This window comes from Hyaena hyaena, unplaced genomic scaffold, assembly GCF_003009895.1.
Source record: "Hyaena hyaena isolate Hyena2069 unplaced genomic scaffold, ASM300989v1 scaffold_294, whole genome shotgun sequence".
NCBI classification, from domain to species: Eukaryota; Metazoa; Chordata; class Mammalia; order Carnivora; family Hyaenidae; genus Hyaena; species Hyaena hyaena.
Window position 1 is genome coordinate 837,094 of NW_024080923.1, and position 19,512 is coordinate 856,605.

At 37.9% G+C, this 19,512-nt stretch overlaps 1 protein-coding gene across 5 annotated transcripts in view; it reads right to left on the reverse strand.

Moving 5' to 3' along the window:
- COG5 (component of oligomeric golgi complex 5) overlaps nt 1-19,512 on the reverse strand; it is a 302,803-nt gene that overhangs the window by 190,758 nt on the left and 92,533 nt on the right. The gene's annotated exons all lie outside the window — the stretch shown is intronic.

Consider the following 19,512-nt stretch of genomic DNA (forward strand, 5'->3'; position numbering starts at 1 on the left):
ATTAAATATACAGAATAGGTAAATCCATAGAGACAGAAAATTACATTAATGGTTGTCTAGGGCTGGGGCAGAGTGGGTTAGTGGGGGAGAACCAGAAATAGGAAGTGACTGTTAATAGGCATGGAGTTTCTTTTTGAAGTGGTCGTGGTATGAAGTGGGATTTTGTTGTGGCTTGGATTTGCCTTTCCGTAATGACTAATAATGTTGAGCATCTTTTTGTGTGCTTATTGGCCATTTGTGTATCTTCCGTTGAAAAATGTCCATTCAATGGGGTGCCTGAGTGGCTCAGGTCCACTTCCACACAGGTCATGATCTCACAGTTTGTGAGTTCAAGCCCCACGTCTGGCTATGTGGTGACAGCTCAGAGCCTAGAGCTTGCTTTGGATTGTGTGTGTGTTTGTGTCTCTCTCTGCCCCTCCTCTGTTTGTGCTCTCTCTCTCTCTCTCTCTCTCTCTCTCAAAAATAAACATTTAAAAAAAGAAAAAGAAATGTCTATTCAAGTTCTTTGTCCATTTTTTAGTTGGGTTGTCTTTTTTTTTTTTTTTTTTTAAGTTGTAGGCATTCTTTATAGATTCTGCATACAAGTAACTTGTCAAATACATGACTTAACAAATACTGTCTCCCATTCTATGGACTGTCTTCTCATTTTCTCGATAATGTCTTAGCTTTTCACTTTCCTGAAGGTGTCCTTTGATAGACAAAAGTTTTTAATTTACGTGAAATACAATTTATCTTTTCTTTTGTCACTTATTCTCTTGGTGCCATCTCTAAGAAATCAAAGTTAGAAAAATTTACTCCTATGCTTTCTTCTAGGAGTTTTTGGGTTAGCTCTTATATTTAGGTCTATGATACATTTTGAGAGCCTTTTCCGCATGGTTTAAGGAAGAGATGCAAATTCACTTGTTTGCATATGGATATCCACTTGTCCCAGCACCATTTGTTAGAAAAGACTATTCATTCCCCCACTGAAGGGTCTTTACACCTTAGTATAAAAAGTAAATTCGCTGTGAGGTGAAGTTTATTTCTGGACTTTAAATTGTACTCCATTGATCTTTATGCCTTATGCCACTACCAGACTATATTAATTACTGCAACCCTATGATAGGATTTGAAATCAGGAAGTTTCTCCAATTTTGTTCTTTTTGAAGTTTATTTTGACTTTCCTTTTTCAAACTTAGTTTAGCTATTCTGGGCTGCGTGCATTTCAATATGAATTTAGGATCATCTGGTCAATTTCTTCTAAGATACCAGTTGGGATTTTGAGAAGGACAGCACTGAATCTGTAGGTTAGTTCAGGGAGTTTCACCATCTACAATGCCCCAAGCATAGCCATATCCTGATCTTCAACTTGTAAATATGCTACTTTACATGGTAAAGGGGGCTGTGCAAGTGTGTTAAAGATCTTAAAATGGGGAGATTAACCTGGATTATCTGGGTGAGCCCAGTGTAATCACAAATGTCCTTAAAGGAAGGAGCCACAGGTAGTCTGATGTGGTCACATCTATAGGAGAAGGCAATGTGAGAATGGTACCAAGAGAAAGAAAAGGTAATGGGATGCACAGCCATGACCCAAGGAATAGGAGAGCCTCTAGGAATTGGAAAAGGCAAGGAAATGGACTCTCTTCAGCTTGCAGAAAGAACTAGCCCTTCTAACATTTTGATTTTAGCTCCATAACACACATTTCAGACTTCTCACATCCAGAACTGTAAGGAATAAATTGGTGTTAGGCAACCAAATTTGTGGGAACTTGTTATAGGAGCCATAGTAAACCAACACACCTAATACATCCAAAGGGGGCTTGCACATCATAACAGAGTTCAATACATGTGTAGCAAAGACTAATGAAAATGAAAGAAATAGGAAAATCTATAGTTATAGTTAGATATTTCTATATCTTTTTCTCAGTAATTGACAGACCAGGCAGACAAAAAAATCAGTAAGGGCATCTATACAAAAAGCACAAACAGAGCCACATTTTCCAACTGGTATATCTAGGTTATAAGTAAAAGGGTATTCACTTCACTATTCTTTTCAGTTTTCTCTAGTTTGAAAATTTTCAAAATAATGAAATGGAAAAATTAAGTACAGAGAATATAGTATATGAAAGACTATTTTTATTTAGGGCATTATCAAATTTGATGATCTTACTATCAAGGTACTGTTAATTGTAAGTAATGTCCTCCCTTTGCCATATTTTAAATAAGTGTCAGCCTTCAAACAGAGCATGAAGAATTATTATTTTGGACAATAATTTTATGTGTTTTTTAACATTTATTTATAAAAATATCATTAGAAAAGAGAGAATAGTATAATGGGCCCCCTGTATCCTATTGCTGAGTTTCAACAACTCTCTTCATTTTACTAATCTTATTTTGTCTATACCGTCACTCCACTGTTTGCCTGTTTTGCTGAAGCACTTTACAGCCAGACTCAGAAATCAAGTTATTTCTCCCATAATATACCTCAGCCTAAGCATTAGATCTTAAGTACAAAAAGAATCATCAAGGAAATATGTCAAATGAAGAGACCAAGATGTGATATAAAAATAGCTGCTTTTAAGTTAACTGCAGTTGAAAAATTAAGCACAAGGAGATTAGACAAAGCACAGCTAGGATAAGATAAAATGCAAGCTGATAAAACATGCCAAGCTGAAAAACATTCTGGCAACTCAAAGTAAATGATATAACGAACACACACACACACACACACACACACACACACACACACAATATTAACAAATTGGAAGTACCTAATCTACTGACGATACATCCTTAGGGCACTGAAATAAGAATATGAGTATAGTCCAGAAGGCAAGTACTATAATACATTTACTAAAAGGCAATAGCTTCAGTTTAACCAAGGATTACCTTCAAAAAAGGTATCTGAACAGCCTTATAAGAAAGCAACCTCAGAAATAAGTCTTTTCTCAAGTAACAATTCAAACAAATCAAACTAGAAAAATAAGGATTTCTAAAGTCTTATCATATTTATATTACATATACTCTGCCTTGTACTATAAAAAGATAGAAGGATGCATCATTTTTTTGCAGTCAAAAAATTCTGCAAAAAAAAAAAAAGACTTTCTATTTTTTCTATTCCACATAGTACTGGCAGTCCTAGCTAAGACAATTAGGCAAGAAAAAAGAATAAAAGGCATCTAAATTAGAAAGGAAGAAGTAAAATTATCTCTGCTCACAAACAATATGGTCTTACATGTAAAAAACAGAAGATTACACACACACACACACACAAACACACACTAATAAACTAATTCAGCAAAGTTGCAAGGGTTACAAAATTAACACCCAAAAAAATCACTGCATTTCTATACATTAACAATGAAAATCTGAAAACAATTTTTTAAATCCAACTTATAAAAGCTTCAAAAAAGAATAAAATACTTATAAATTAGTTTAACCAGGATATGAAAGACTTTTTTTTTTTTTAATGTTTTTATTTATTTCTAGGAGAGAGAGAAAGAGACAGCATGAGCAGGGGAGGGTCAGAGAGAGAGGAAGTCACAAACTGAAACAGGCTCTGGGCTCTGAGCTGTCAGTCAGCACAGAGCCCGACGCGGGGCTCGAACCCAAGAACCGTGAGATCATGACCTAAGCGAAAGTCGGACGCTTAACCGACTAAGCCACCCAGGCGCCCCATGGATATGAAAGACTTCTACTCTGAAAATAATAAAACACTGATGAAAGAAATTTAAAATGACATAAATAAATGGAAAGTCATCCAGTGTTCACTGATTGGAAGAATTAGTATTGTGAAGATATGAACACTACTCATGGTAACTTACAGATTTAATGCAATCTCTTTCAAAATCCCAATGTCACATTTGGAGAAACAGAAAAGGTCATCCTAAAATTCATATGGAATCTCAAGGGGCCCTGAATAGCTAAAGCTATCTTGAAAAAGAACAAAGTTGGAGGTCTCACACTTCCTGATTTCAAGACTTATTACAAAGCTGCGCTAATCGAAACAGTGTAGTACTGACATAAAGACAGACATACAGGCCACTGGAATAAAACAGAGGGCCCAAAATAAATCTTTGCATATATGGTCAGATGTTTTTTTGACAAGGGTGGAATGTCAAGAGCATTTAATGGGGAAAGAATAGTCTTTTCAACAAATGGAACTGGAAACACTAAATATCCACATGCAGAAGAATGAAGTTGAGCCCTTAATTTATACCATATACAAAAAAGTTATCTCCAAATGGATTAAAAGTTTAACTAAGTTTAACTCTTATAAGAACACATACGACAAAGCTTCCTGACATTAGATGTGACAATGATTTCTCAGCCATGGCACCAAAGCAAAATAGGTAAAATTGGACTACATCAAAATTAAAAATTTCTGTGCATCAAAGGACACAGTCAGCAAAGTGAAAAGGCAATCTACAGAATGGAAGAAGATATTTGCAAATCATATAGCTGAAAGGGGGTTATTCTTCAAAATATATAAAAAAAACTCCTGTAACTCAACAACAACAACAAAAAACCCAAATAACTCAATTTTAAAATAGGCAAAGGACTTGAACAGATATTTCTCCAAAGATAATATACAAACGGCCACCTAGCATAAGAAACAATGTTCAACATTATTGATCATTAGAGAAATGCAATGAGGTTATCACCTCACCCCTGTCGGGACTGCCACTATCAAAAAGTAGTCTTATATATTTATTTCATTTATCAAACTGTCCCATAAAATAGTCTCATTATCTCCATGAAAGCAGAAATTTGGTTGTTGAATCCCCTGTATTAGGGCAATATCTAGGACATAGGAGAACTTCAATAAATACACTCTTGAATGAATCAATTACCAGAAGATTTATTCTGGTAAATCTTAATTCTGAACTTGCAAAAATCAGTAGAAGAGTTAAAATTTCTAGCAGCTGTAAGATAATCTAGTTTTAACTTCTTGGTAGAAAAAGCAGAGAGGACTATGTATATATGCATATGTTCAATATGGAACAGAGAGGAAAACATGGTAGAAAAGTAGAGAGAAAACAGTAGTTTCCCTTATTAATTATACACACATACACACACACACATAATCACACACAGAAAAAAGTGAACAAAATCTATCTGTGGCCATTATCATGTGGATGAGCCTAGAATTGTCTTAACAAGAGCAGTCTTACAACACACAATTAAAGACAAAACTCACCATGCAAATACTTCATTTAAGGCAGACTTGGTAAGTGTAAGAGAAAACCCAGAGTTAAAAATGAGAAGGCTTTGCCACTGAGGAGAAAAGAGTTTACCCAAGAGAAGAGAGGAGTATGAAAATACGACCTTATCTTCTATCTTCCCCAGACTTAGAGCAACCATCTATTTCACAATTTTCCCTGCTCTGTCCTGTTAACCTTCAACTGACCAAATGAATGGCTCTTAGGGGGTGTTTTATACTTAATAAACAGAGTATTACCAGTCAACACTCCTATTTTCCAAACCCAACTGCTTTCCTGAGTTCTAAGTGACGGCCTGCAAGAAATTCAACATCTCTCCTTCCTTTTAGTTTCATCCCCTACGCCATCTTCAAGGGCCTGTGATCTAATTCTGAGGCCTTCCAGAATTCTGTGGGGGGACATGCTCTTTCTTGGCTTCCCCCTCTGCAGGTATTATGTCTTCACTTTCCACACTTTAATAAATCTATCAGCCCAGGGCACCTGGAAGACTCAGTGGAAGACTCAGACAAATAGGTGTCCAACTTCGGCTCAGATCATGATCTCGCAGTTCCTGAGTTCAAGCCCCTCACGGGGCTCTCAGCTGTCAGAGTGGAGCCCACTTTAGATCCCCTCTCGCCCTCTCTCTCTGCCCCTTCCCTGCTCACACGCTCGCTCTCTCTCTGTCTCTCTCTCAAAAATAAACATTAAAAACAAGCCAACAGCCCTCCATCTATTTGCTCTCCATATGTCATAACTCTAGTTTCTCTCATCTGCTCTATGTCTTTTTGCACTCTTTGTCCTTGGCAGCTTGTATCTTTTTAGTCCTTTACTGTCACTTTAATGACTTTTAAGGAAAAAGAGTAAATAAAGGCATGCATTCAACCACTGTATTTAACCAGTAATCTAAAGCTTACATTTTGGTCAACTAGAATACTAAATATTCTCCTTAATCCTACATTTTTGCACCTTCCCAATTTCTAAACATCCCAAACAAATCCTATCCCTAGTGTTAACTACACATAATATTTTACCTACTCTCCTAAACTGTAAATAATTTATCTATCTTGTGAATTTTCACAGCATATTACTTGTATTTCTTCTGGCATTTACTTAGACCATATGTGCTAAATTTTAATGACTAATGCTCAAAAATCTCTCCCACTGCCCAAAGTTATTCACTTAACTAAAACACTTTAAATTCAATCAATCAGGGATCTATTCAGTAAACTAAGTGAACTTTTAAAATATAAAATGCTCCTCAAAATAAAATCACATTATATGTTAGTTAAATAAGATCTTTTCTCCTTTACTATGACCCATGAACTGAGTAACTGTGATATCTGACAAATAAGGAAAGGAAATCTTACACAATTTCAAGGACTAGGCATCAGGCCTCCAAAAAAGGAGGAAGTAGGAAGGATATGGATCGAAGTGCTATGAATCATCGGCAGGTACCCCCCCCCCCTCAAAAATCCTACGTTGCTAATACTTTCATACACAGACTCAAGGTACACATCAGGCCAAAGGCACATCAACAGTGCTGTCCCCTACTTTAACATATATGCCTCAGGCTGTATGCTACCTTCGGAAATATGGTCTCACCTATTGTTTAAGCCAAACTCACCACCCACCCTCCCTGCCCTGCAAATGGCAATAAGAGAAAACTATGACATGTAATCCATCACCGAGAGAAATGATTTAGAATTACACACCATTTGGGTAGATGGCAAGCCCAATAATATGCTCTAACACAGGTGCTTCAGGGAATACAAGTAAGGTGAGGTTTTGAAATCTGGAGAAAGGAAAACCAGAAATCGGTAAGAGGCTCCAAACACAGGGTTTGGAGAATATTCTAATAAAATTGCTGACCTTAGAATTATGCCTTTTCAGTTCCTTAATTCATACTTCCTAATCTCTTTCCAATTTTGAAAGGAGTTTCTCTTTAAAAGATGAAATATCAAGGGTTTTCCTTTGTTGCAATTCCATGAAATGGGGATAAATTATATTTCTCATATTGTATTACCTTTAAATTAAGCAAAAACAAAAAATCTCAGGAAAGACAACCAACACAGTAAGAGAAAATACTTGCCCAAATAATTCCAATGTCCATCAGATGATGAATAAATTTGGTATTTGTACATGAGATATTACTGGGCAATAAAAAAGTGAAATGTTGGTGCACCTGGGTGACTCAGCCAGTTAAGCCTCCAACTCTTGATTTCAGCTCAAGTCATGATTTTATGGTTCGTGAGATCAAGCCCCACACCAGGCTCTGCACTGACAATGTGGAAACTGCTTGGGATTTTCTCTCTCCCTTTCTGCCCCTCCTCTGCAGGCGCGCGCTCGCTCGCTCTCTCTCTCTCAAATAAACACTAAAAAAATAATGAAATACTGATACATGTTACCATATTGCTGAACCCTGAAAACATACAGTAAGTGAAAAAGCCAGTCACAGATCACACATTGTGTTATTCTAAACAGAAAGTAGAACAGTGGCTCTATGGTGGCTGCGCAGGGTGGCGTGGCTGGGGTGGGGGGTGGGGGGGAGCCGGGAAGTGACTGCTAAGGAGTACAGAGTCCTAAGATCAGATTGTGGCCACAACTGCACACCTCTCTGAACATAACTGAGAAATAGTGAACTGCGCCCTTTAAATGGGCAAATTACATGGTATGTTCATTACAGCTTACTAAAGCTGTTAAAAAAAATAACCTCTGGCCAGAATGGTATCTCTAATAAAGTGCTAACAGAAAGGAGAGACCTAAAATGTATCTTGCTAGTAAAAACTGAAGATGTGATTACCTTTGCTGATAGTTCAAAATTAATTTTTTTGTTAAAAATTCCAGTCTTATTTTGGGGAAGATTCAATCTTGAATTTCGTGTCTTGTCTATGGGACTTGAAGAACTTTTACCAACTGGGCATAATTATGTTGCTATGCACCCCACTCACCCTCTGACATTATGTGTTTCGTGTATTCTTTGTCATCTTCGATCTGTGAACTATAAATGAGATCTCTGAGGGAGGCAAGAAGCAAGGGGAATACTAGACTGATAGGTCTGTAAGAGTCTGCAGATTATATACAAATTAAGTATTTCAGATTCAGTAAGCTTAACAAAAATTAATTAGGGGACTGCTTCAGTACTAACGGACTAATTATTACAGGACATGGCTCTAAGGAGCACCAACTCCATCACTGTAAATGTAGAAAAACAGGCAATTCATTTCTCTCTCCGCTCTTGGTTCTTACCCTTGGAAATGAGGACGACAGATCTCCACTGTCCCTTCCAGCGCTTTAAGTCTGTGAATTCTACGCCGCCCTCAGTCCAGCCAGGGCTACCACAATCGTCCTGCTCTCAGCAAACTGGCTGCTTGCGTGCCAGTACAGTAAATTAGCATAAATTTTGTATTTAACACACAGTCTAAATTATTCAGCTTTATTTTTAATAGAATTTAAATCATTCCAGCCCATCCATATCACCACTTTCAGCAATAATAATTAAAAGTAAAAATGTCAGTATGTAAAGCAGCACAGGACAAATAGTTCAGGATTTTAAAGTTACAAGCTCAAAGATGAAACCCATTGGATATCTGGATTTTCACCACGGACTCCAACTCTACCTTTCGAAATTATTCGTACAGCCTCACCGTATTTCTTGAAACCTGTTCAGATTCTTCAAACCAGATGGTTTCTTTTTAACCTTCGTAACACATTAATACCTTTTTCAGAATCATCAGCATATTAAAGTAATTTTTATACTTTTTTAAAAATTCACTCACCCCAGATATTCCAATACTCTAATGTAAACTCTGAGAACCTCCCCTGTAATACTGGAGTTAGCAGCTTCCACATAGGAAACACTTAATGGAATTCAATAGAACTGAACTAAAAGTAAATTAAAAATAATAAGAATCAGCAAAAGTACTTTTTTCGGCTTGTGACATTCACACCCTAAAAATTACTTACAAGTCTTACACTAATAACTAGAAATGCAGCTAATAAATATTTGTCAACAGAAAATAAACAGCTGGTAGGTCTGCAATTGTTATCTTTGTGCTCAAAACCATACATAGTATATTTCCAAGAATTTAGCTGGGACAATAACATGATCACTCAAGACCTAGCTTTACATGGCAACCATCAAATACCTAGGATTATTAAACTTTTTGCACTTAGGGTGAGATTACATAAATTGCATGCAACTCTCCAGTGCACAACAGCTGTTTGCAAATGGGTTTACTAATAATTCCATATTGGACTTAGCTGTTCAAAGATGAGTTGAAAAACTGCCTTAATAAATCAGAGATCGGCCAGCAAGTAATTATAACTTCACTTATTCCATTATTTTAAAATTGTTCTAGTTCACTCTTTAGTGCAAATAGAAGCTTCTTGGTATCACAATATAAGTACTAAATCAACATTACTTATGAAGACTGAGAAGAACGATACACAAGCTGAAGAGTATTCAAATATTTGAGTAACAGTCATACTGCCACATCAATCACTGACTCATTCATCCATTCAATAAATATTTATTGAATAATTATGTGCTAGGCACCATGCTACAAGACACGTCAATAAACAAAAGAGACATACCTGTGGAAGTGAGTCCTAAAACTGTCAAGAATAAAACAGAGTCACTGTGCACAGCTACACCAACTGTCCACTGCATAACAACTGCCATTCATATAAACTAGACTAGGAATGGTGCCCGTGGAAGCTTCCCTCATATACATGTAACTGCAGAGGGAGAAGTCGTGTTCCTAGGATGCGGCCACATCTGACTGGTTCACGAATTGTGGTCTAAACCAAGATATACCAGTCATGGTCTCTACCTTCAACCATTCCTTGAATTTCTCAAATAATACCTTAGCATTCTTAATCTTAAAACAGCACATTCCAAAATATTAGGTGCCAGGACTTTTAGGAAATACCTGGCTTGCTTAAGCTAGCTTAAGTTGATTTCTAGTACTGACACATAAAATCAATTTTAACTAATTTCAATTCTGAAGCAATGATCTCAGTTTTAGAGAGGCTAAATAACTTGAATAAAGTTACACTGCAGGGTAACTGCAACTTTCTTTATAATATACAAATGTAAGGGCGTCTTACTTTGGCTCAGGTCATGATCTCACAGTCTGTGAGTTCAAGCCCTGCGTGGGGCTCTGTGCTGACAGCTCGGAGCCTGCAGCCTGCTTCCGATTCTCTCTCTCCCTCTCCCTCCACCCCCCAACCCCACCCCAATCATGCTCTGTCTCTCAAAAAAAAAAAAATAAATAAATAAACGTTAAAAATAATAAGAGTAGGGGCGCCTGGGTGGCTTAGTCGGTTAAGCGTCCGACTTTCCGACTTTCGCTTAGGTCATGATCTCGCGGTTCGTGGGTTCGAGGCCCGCGTCGGGCTCTGTGCTGACTGCCAGCTCGGAGCCTGGAGCCTGTTTCAGTCTGTGACTCCCTCTCTCTCTGACCCTCCCCTGCTCACGCTGATTCTGTCTCCTAGAAATAAATAAAACATTTAAAAAAAAAATAAGAGTAATTAAAAATAAAATAAAACTACCCTGCAGACTGGGACTATATATGTCTAATAAGGTCATCTAGAACTGGTAGTTGATCATTTTGGGCACATAAGTACTATGATAGCCCACCTCCCCTAATGATCTCTGTCTGCCAACGGATAATCACACTCTTCTGCAGTGTAGTTTATTATTATATCAAGATTTGTCTGTTTGAACAACAGAATATGGCAGACACGATGATATGCACATCTAAGATTTGATTTTTAAAAGACTGTGGCTTCTACTTTTCATATTGCATGCTCTCATATTTGCTCATTCTCTCTCTCTTACCAATTACTCTAGGAGAAGTCAGCTGTCCATTGTAAGCAGCCCTACGAAGAGGCTCTCATGGTGAGGAACTGAAGCCAACCGCTTGAGTGAGCTCTGAAGTGTCCTGCAGCCCCAGTCAAGCCTCCAGATGACTACAGTTTCTGGATAGCTTCTCTGTAATCTCATGAGAGACCCTGAGTCAGAATCTCCCCAGCTAACCTGCTTCTAGTTCTGTAATCTTCACAACAGTTTGCTACTGCTACCACAAATTCCAAAGTTAGTGGCTTGATACAGTACAACTTCCTATCTCCCAATTCTGTAGGTCAGAAGTACACTGGATGTGGCTGGTGTTCCCTGCTTTGGGTGTCACAAGTTTGGAATTGGAAGACGTAACCTACCTGCACTACTTTGGAAGCTCTGGGGAATCATCTGCTTCCAGAGTCATCCAGGTCTCTGGAAAAACTCAGTTCCCTGCAGTTGTAGGCTGCGGTCCCAGTTTCCCTGATGGCTCTCAGCTTCCAGGGGCTGCCCACATTCCTTGGCTCGCAGCCCCTACCTCCGGCTCACACTCTGAATCTCTGTGGACCCCTAACTGCCTCACCTCCAGTCCATCTCTTCTCATTTCAGCTGGGAGAGGCTTTCCACTTTTAAGGGTTCATACACTAGGCAGAGCCTATCCAGATAATCCAGGATAATCTCCCTATCTCATGGCCCACAATCGTAATCATATTTGCAAAGTTTATTTTGCTACATAATGTAATATATTCACAGGTTTTGGGAAATACAACACAAACAGCTTCAGGGGTTATTACTCTGCCTACAATACCTTCAGGAACAGTGTGATTTAATAAATGTCTATTGTTTTAAACTTTTAACTTCAAGGTGTAACTTATTACAAAACAAGAGATAACAAAGATACCAAGAGAAAAGCTACTCTGAAATTATTTTTGTATATTAAAATGCATAAATATATTTTATTTTATTTTTTACAAATAGTTTATTGTCAAGTTGGTTTCCATATAACACCCAGTGCTCATCCCCACAAGTGCCCTCCTCCATGCCCATCTCCCCTCCATCCTCTCCCCCCCCCCCAGTTTGTTCTCAGCATTCAAGAGTCTCTCATGGTTTGCCTCCCTCCCACCACCCCCCCCCTTCTTCTCCCCCACGGTCCTCCATTAAGTTCCTCCTAATCCTCCTATACGTGCAAACACATGGCATCTGTCCTTCTCTGCCTGACTTATTTCGCTCAGCATAACACCCTCAAGGTCCATCCATGCTGCTACACAGACCAGATTTCATTGTTTCTCATTGCCATGGAGTATTCCATCGTATAGATAAACCACCTCTTCTTGATCCATTCGTCAGTTAATGGACACTTAGGCTCTTTCCATGTTTTAGCTATTGTTGAGAGTGCTGCTGTGAACAGCTACTCTGAAATTATTAACTACTGTAGTTATATATAAGGTGTTCAATATATCGCATTTTATATACACACACACGCACACCTGTAAGGCATTATGCTAAACATTTTTTCACATATTATCTCATTAAATTCTGTTACTAACCATTTATCATTATCTACAAAACGAACTCCCAGTAATTGGTAGAGTTTAAATTCCAGTTATTTTAAATCCAAGCCATACTTGTGAAACCTATTTCTCCTTCTCCTTTGTAATCTAAAGTTTCAAGTTATAAAATTTCAAATATCAGATTATTTAATCATAGTCTTTAAAAATAATTTTCCACAATTATTTTTTTCTTACTGGCTCCCCTACCCCACAAAACATGAAATGCTTTATAACTGCACTTGACACTTGAAATTACTTCTTCACTGAAAGAGTAACACGAAAAATGTGCTTACAGCAGCGTTCACTTGATCTCAGTGCCTGTGCTTGCGGCTGAAGCCACCGCCTACTTTTCTGGGGCGGGGGTAGCATTCCCTAAGACCACTTTTCAAACTTATCTTACCTGCAGTCTCAGCAGCATCTAAGCACGCGCACTACTCCAGCCCTGACGTACTCAACACGGCACACACTCCCACCTCTCTAGTCACTGCCTCTCAGTCATCTCTGCTCTTCTCTTCCTACGTCCACCCCTGACAGATCACAGTTTCTCAGGAATCCATCCGATTTCCACTCCTTTCGGGGAACCCAGCTCAACAGCTCTTCATATTCATTCGCCATGCATACAAAGCAACTTTCAGATCTGCATCTTCTGCCCTTTTCTCCTCTATTTCAAACACACATGTACAGCTTTTTGCATACCTACACTTGTATCCAATAAGCACCTCAAATTCCACACGTCCCCCCACATACTTACAACCATCCTTCACGAAACCATTCCTCCTAAGAGCTGTAACTCAGGGAGCACCCCTACTATCCACTTAACGTGTCAAGACAGCGCTGCTCCTCTCACCAAATCTCACTGCTTCTAACTCTCCTTCATACTGACCCTACGACTTTGTTCCAATCCTCAATAAAATTCTAAACCACCACCCACCAACTCTTGTCTAACAAACTAAGTTTGCCTGCATCTAATTAAGCTCCCAATTTTCTAACCCATATAACACTGTACTTAGTATGATCTTTCTAAAATGCAAGTTTGATCATGTTACTTACAGACCTTTTTTGGAGTCATCATTGACCTCCTATAAAACCAAAACCCCGAACATGGCTTGCATGACCATTTCCTATCTGGCCCTTAACCAACACTTCCCTGTCCTCCTCCCTTGTCTTCCCTACCTCAAACCTCTAGGAAAAGTGGTTTCCTTCATCTGGTATTCTGGCACCAATCTGAACAAGCACCATCCATCCCCATCAGTCTGGCTAATATCCAAATGTCATTCATATCTCAGTTCATTGGCTTCCTTTAGAAAGTGTTCCCCGATCCAGATTACCTCCATCCAGATTACTGCCCTTCTTCATACCTCATACTCTACCCTCAGTACTATATTTTGTCTATACCACCATAGTGTTTTTATGTTTGTCTTCCTTACCAAATTACAAGCTCATTATTTATCATTGTTTCCCTAGCACCTTATGTACCATCAGACACCTAGAATGTACTATGACTAACCAAGTGATCAGACTTTTTGATTTTATTTAAAATAATATCCTGAACAGGGGTGCCTGGGTGACTCAGTCGGTTAAATGTCTGACTCTTGATTTTTGGCTCAGGTCATGATCTCTGGGTTTGTGGGTTCAAGCTGGTGTTGGGCTCCACACTGGTAGTAAGGAACCTGCTTGGAATTCTCTCTCTGCCCCTCTCCTGCTCTCGCACATCCACTTTCTTTCTCTCAAAAAAAAATTAAAAAAAAAAGCTTAAAAAAATAATCTCCTGAACAACAGTCATGTCTCCACAACATAAAAGAATTATAGCTCGAAGTATGAGTCAAATGTCTCATAACAATGTAGTACATTCAAAAAATATAAATGATAGGAATTTTATTAATCTCCTGGTTTTTAAAAATGACTCTTATGAGAGTAATTCTACATGGTGCCATTAATTAAAATCTGGAAAATATAGAGAACTAATCAAGACAAAATTGGCAAAGTGGGCAGGGCCAGGCCCACACATTAGCTAAATGACTCCCTGAACACCAGCAACACCAACATGTGTTATATACTGAGGTCTCTGAAAATGAATAAATCACTATAAATCAAGTTATCTTTAAAAAAATTTTTTTTAATAATTATTTTTGAGAGAGAGAGAGAGAGAGAGAGAGGCAGAGCGTGAGCAGGGAAAGGACAGAGAGAGGGAGACACAGAACGCAGAGCAGGCTCCAGACTCTGAACTGTCAGCACACTTAACCAACTGAGCCACCCAGATGCCCCCCCCCACTTTTTTAATGTTTATTTTTGAGAGAGACAGAGTGTAAGTGGGTGAGGAGCAGAGAGAGGGAGGCTCAGAATCCAAAGCAGGCTCCAGGCTCCGAGCTATCAGCACAGAGCCCGATGCATGGCTCAAACCCACGAGTCACAAAATGATGACCAGCGCTGAAGATGGATGCTTAACTGACTGAGCCTCCCAGATGCCCCATCAAGTTATCTTCTAAGACAAGTGAAAAACAGTCAAAACAGAAAATGTTAAATCATCTCATGTTTTCACGGAGCAATTTGCCCAGGTAAGTCATTGTGATAACACTTTTTACTGGTCACCTTTCTTTCTTTCTTTTTTTTTTAATGTTTTATTTATTTCTGAGAGAGAGAGAGAGAGAGAGAGAGAGAGAGCGCACGCGAGCATGATCAGGGGAGGGTCAGACAGAGAAGGAGGCACAGAATCTGAAACAGGGTCCAAGCTCTGAGCTGTCAGCACAGAGCCCGACGCAGGGCTTGAACCCATGAACAGCAAGATCACAACCTTAGCCGAAGTCAGATGCCTAACTGACTGAGCCACCCAGATGCCCCTAATGGTCTCCTTTCTAAAGCTAGTGAAAACAAATGTAGTTTTAACTTAATTGAAATATCTTCATTATATCCCATGTTCAAAAAAAGACCGTAAGAGCATGGCACAATTTTAATTCTACTAGTATAAGAGTTCATCTATGATCCAATGGATTTAAATGTTTGACACAGTTATTATGATACCAAAAAAGTTCTTTTGTCATCGGCTCAAATACTCTCAAATGTAAGCATAAAGTCCAACATGCATTTATGAATACTAAATTATTATATGAAAACTCCCAGGTCATTCAGAGCACCTTTCTTCACCTCTGAATGACTGTAAGGTATAATTACATATCTAAAACATCTAATTCCAAACTAATGTTAGAGACTTACTCAAATGTATCAAAGACTCATTCATGATGCCAAAATATGTCCAACAAAAAGAGAGGGGAGAGGAAAATTCAAGCGTAAAAGACAATTACAAAACTAATCAAATAAGACAAAAGCAAGCAATTGAAACTCAAGACAAAAAGCACTGCCAAGCTGTGGTACATCGGATTACAAAATAATAATCAGAGGGTAACTGCACCTAACAAAATACCTACTTAACAGAGCATAAATAACTGCTCTATGATGTAGCCACTTAAGAGAACAATCTAACATAAACACAGTCCTTGAAAGCTTAAGATGATTTCAGATTTTAATTTAACTCAAAAAAGTACATAAAATTTGAAAAGTAAGATCTGCAGATGGAAGCCTAGTGCTGTGTGTTTTACCCCTGGGAGCTGCAGGCTGCACCACGGCTCTATTCTCACATCACAAATCTGTTGTGTGCGGAGCGGGGGAGGAATAACTATGCTACAAGAAAAAAAAAAAAAAAAGAAGAAGAGAACAAATTGTTGTAAGAACATGTAGTTTTTTAATGTGTCTTTATTCTTTACAAGTATCCTTATTCCTTAAAGTCTATTTTTCATATAAAAGGATTCATCTATATTTAAAACATCTAATGCCCTTCATATTTCTTAGTATGAGAATGATCCAGAAGAAGTCACTGCTACTTAACTTATATTGTTGTTTGTTTTTAAAACCCATAATATAATAAGAAACATGAGGAAGGGGTTCTTTTGTATTTTTTCCTTCCCCATCATAAACCAAAACACGAATGCAAACCACTATCAAAGAGAGGAAAGACAGACTCGTTGGGACAGCAGCTGTGTTGAAGCTCAGAAAGGACATGCGTTGGCAGATTTGTGAGGTGATGCCTGCAACACAATGTGCCTAGATTTAGTCTGATTCCTGAATTTAAAAAAAAAAAAAAAAACCTGTACATGAGGTTTTGTCTTTTCGAGAACTATATCCCTCCCCAACACAGAACATTTTTGCTTGAGATATTTGAATTCATTAGTCTTATCATGTTATCACTGGAGGGAAATGAAGAAAAACATGGCCAAGATCAACTAACTCCTAAGTATGTATCATAAAAACACCTTGTACCTATATATTTTTATTATAGCTTAAAAGCAATATTCTTCCATTTCCAATTGAAACTCAACTGAAAGTACTTATATGAAGATCAACTGTTGTGGTGGTTTGATCTTCTTTCCTTAAAAATCAACGTTTTGAGGGGTCATAAATGCAAAATTGCAAATGGCAGTACAGGAAATAAGCATACGTTGGTATAGTGCAGTTGCAAGAATAAAGATAATACAACAAAATGGAACAAGTTGTAAGTGAACTTGGAAGAGGACAAAAACAGGAATCTACATAGTAGCCTAAGGCTTAAATGAGATATATATATATATCCTCCTCTCTTGACACAGAGTGAAAGGTAAACAAATAATGGGAAGTTTAGACAGGCTTTTCTAGACTACACAGGAAGCAAGAAGCTGACAAAGTTCAAAACTCCATTTCATTGGTCAAGTAAAAACGAAGGTCTTCTGGTATAAAGGGAAGGCTGCTTGAACAAAGCTGCAGTGGCCTATGACAAGGGTGATTACACTAAGGCCTAGAGCTCAAACATTAAAGCTAAGACTGGTTTTTACATTTTTAGAGTCAGAAAAGAAGACAGGGAAGAATATGCAATAAAGACTGTATGTGGCCCACAAAGCCCAAATATTGACTCTCTGGTTCTTTACAGAAAATGTCTCCCACTCCCTGGTCAATGTAATAACACCTATGACAGAGGGAAATGACTAGAGATTAGAAGACATAAATTTGCAAAGGCATTAATCTGCATAGCCGTGTGATCTTTCTTCCAGCACTGTTATCTTTTCTCCAGCGGGGGAAAAAAAAAGTAACAGAGTCACTTAGGAAAGAAAATTGTCCAGGGCAGATATTTTCATTGCAAAGAATCTGAATTCCAGAACAAAAATATTACTAGCCTATTATTAGACTGTAACACAAGAAGGCATAGAAAGTAAAACAAAGATTTTAATCACTTTGAAACAGCAGTAAAAAGAATGCCCCCAAGATAGTTCATAATTAATTACTGAAAGAAAATTATAGGATACTTAATTTTTAAAACAAATTTGGAACTTCTGCTCCCAACTTACTCTAGGGTGTAGGACTTACCCAAGCAACTAGAAAACTGGACAAAATTTATAATACTATTTTCAGATCCTGGCCAGCAGGAGAGCAAGACTGTGACTCACTAGAAAACAAATGAAGTGAGGCTCTAGGATTATCGAGGCTTTCTGCCTAAATACATGTTCCCCTACAACATAAGGGAAAAACCCCAGCAAATCATAACTAATGGTCTAGATGAGTTTAAAGGACAAATCTGAATTAAAGAAGGCTGAAGTAACTGGATGGGAAGTCAAGTCAAAATAACATAAAAAAACAAGCTAAGCACAGAAACAGTTCCAAAATTTTATTTAGGGTTTCTCAGATCTTCAAAAAAATATTGTTAAGAAAGCATATGATGAAACTCAAAGATGTCAAGCAAAGAACAACCAGAAGGCCTGCAAACTGATCAATTATGAGTTTACAATGAGGGCACTGCAAGGTGCTCCAGCTTGAAGGCCAAAATGAAGAGACACCATTGAACACAGGGGCACTCGGTATATATCCATGAAGGATCATGACTTAATGGTAGGGCTGAACTAATCTTACAGTAAGTTTCCTCTGAAGATGCCCCCATAGAGCTTAGAAGCAAACCTCAAAAGGATCAAGTTGACCCACAAGTAACCTGACTGCTTGAAAGAACAAAGTACAACATTCTTTAAAGGAAAACAACAAAATCAAATATGATGGCTGCTATCCAATAAAAAATTATTGGAGCGGCACCTGGCTGGCTCAATCAGTGGAGCACGTGACTCTTGATCTTGGTGTAAATTCCAGCCCCATGTTGGGTGTAGAAATTACTTTAAAAAAAAAAAAATCTTTAAAAAAATTATCAGAACTATCAAGGTGCAAAAAGATGATGGAATTAAGAGACAAAGACCTTAAAATACCTATTATAACTATGAGCATAGACTTAAAAGAAAACACGGACACAACGAAAAGAGACATGGAAACCATAAGAACCGACCCCATAGAGTCTCTGGAGCTGAGAAGCAAAATATCCGAACGGAAAAATTCACCGGAAGGGCTCCGGGTAGATAGGACACCACAAAAAAAAAAAAANAAAAAAGAAAAATTCACCGGAAGGGAAAAAAAAAAAAAAAAAAAAAAAAAAAAAAAAAAAAAAAAAAAAAAAGACCGAAGAACCTGAAACTAGAGCAAACCAAAACTATTCAAACTAAAACTATTAAAAAAAAAAAATAGATGAACTGAGCATCTGTGGTACATGTGTCAATACCAGGAATCTCAAATGTATGTTATCGTAGTCCCAGAAGGAGACGGAAGATGTGAGGAAGAAGTATTTGAAGAATGGATTTTTTTAAATCAAATCTGATAAGAAAAACAAAAACAACAAATAATGGCAGCAGCACGGCAGCGACACAGATCCAAGAACATCTGTGAGCCCAAGCAAAGAAGGAAGGGCAAAAATACAAAGAAAACACACCAAGGGACATCATAATGGAACTATGGATAGAATGAATAAAAAGAAAATTCTAAAATGGGACAGAAGAAAAAGACACATTACATAGCAAAGAACAAAGAATGATCCAGACTCACCAGAAAA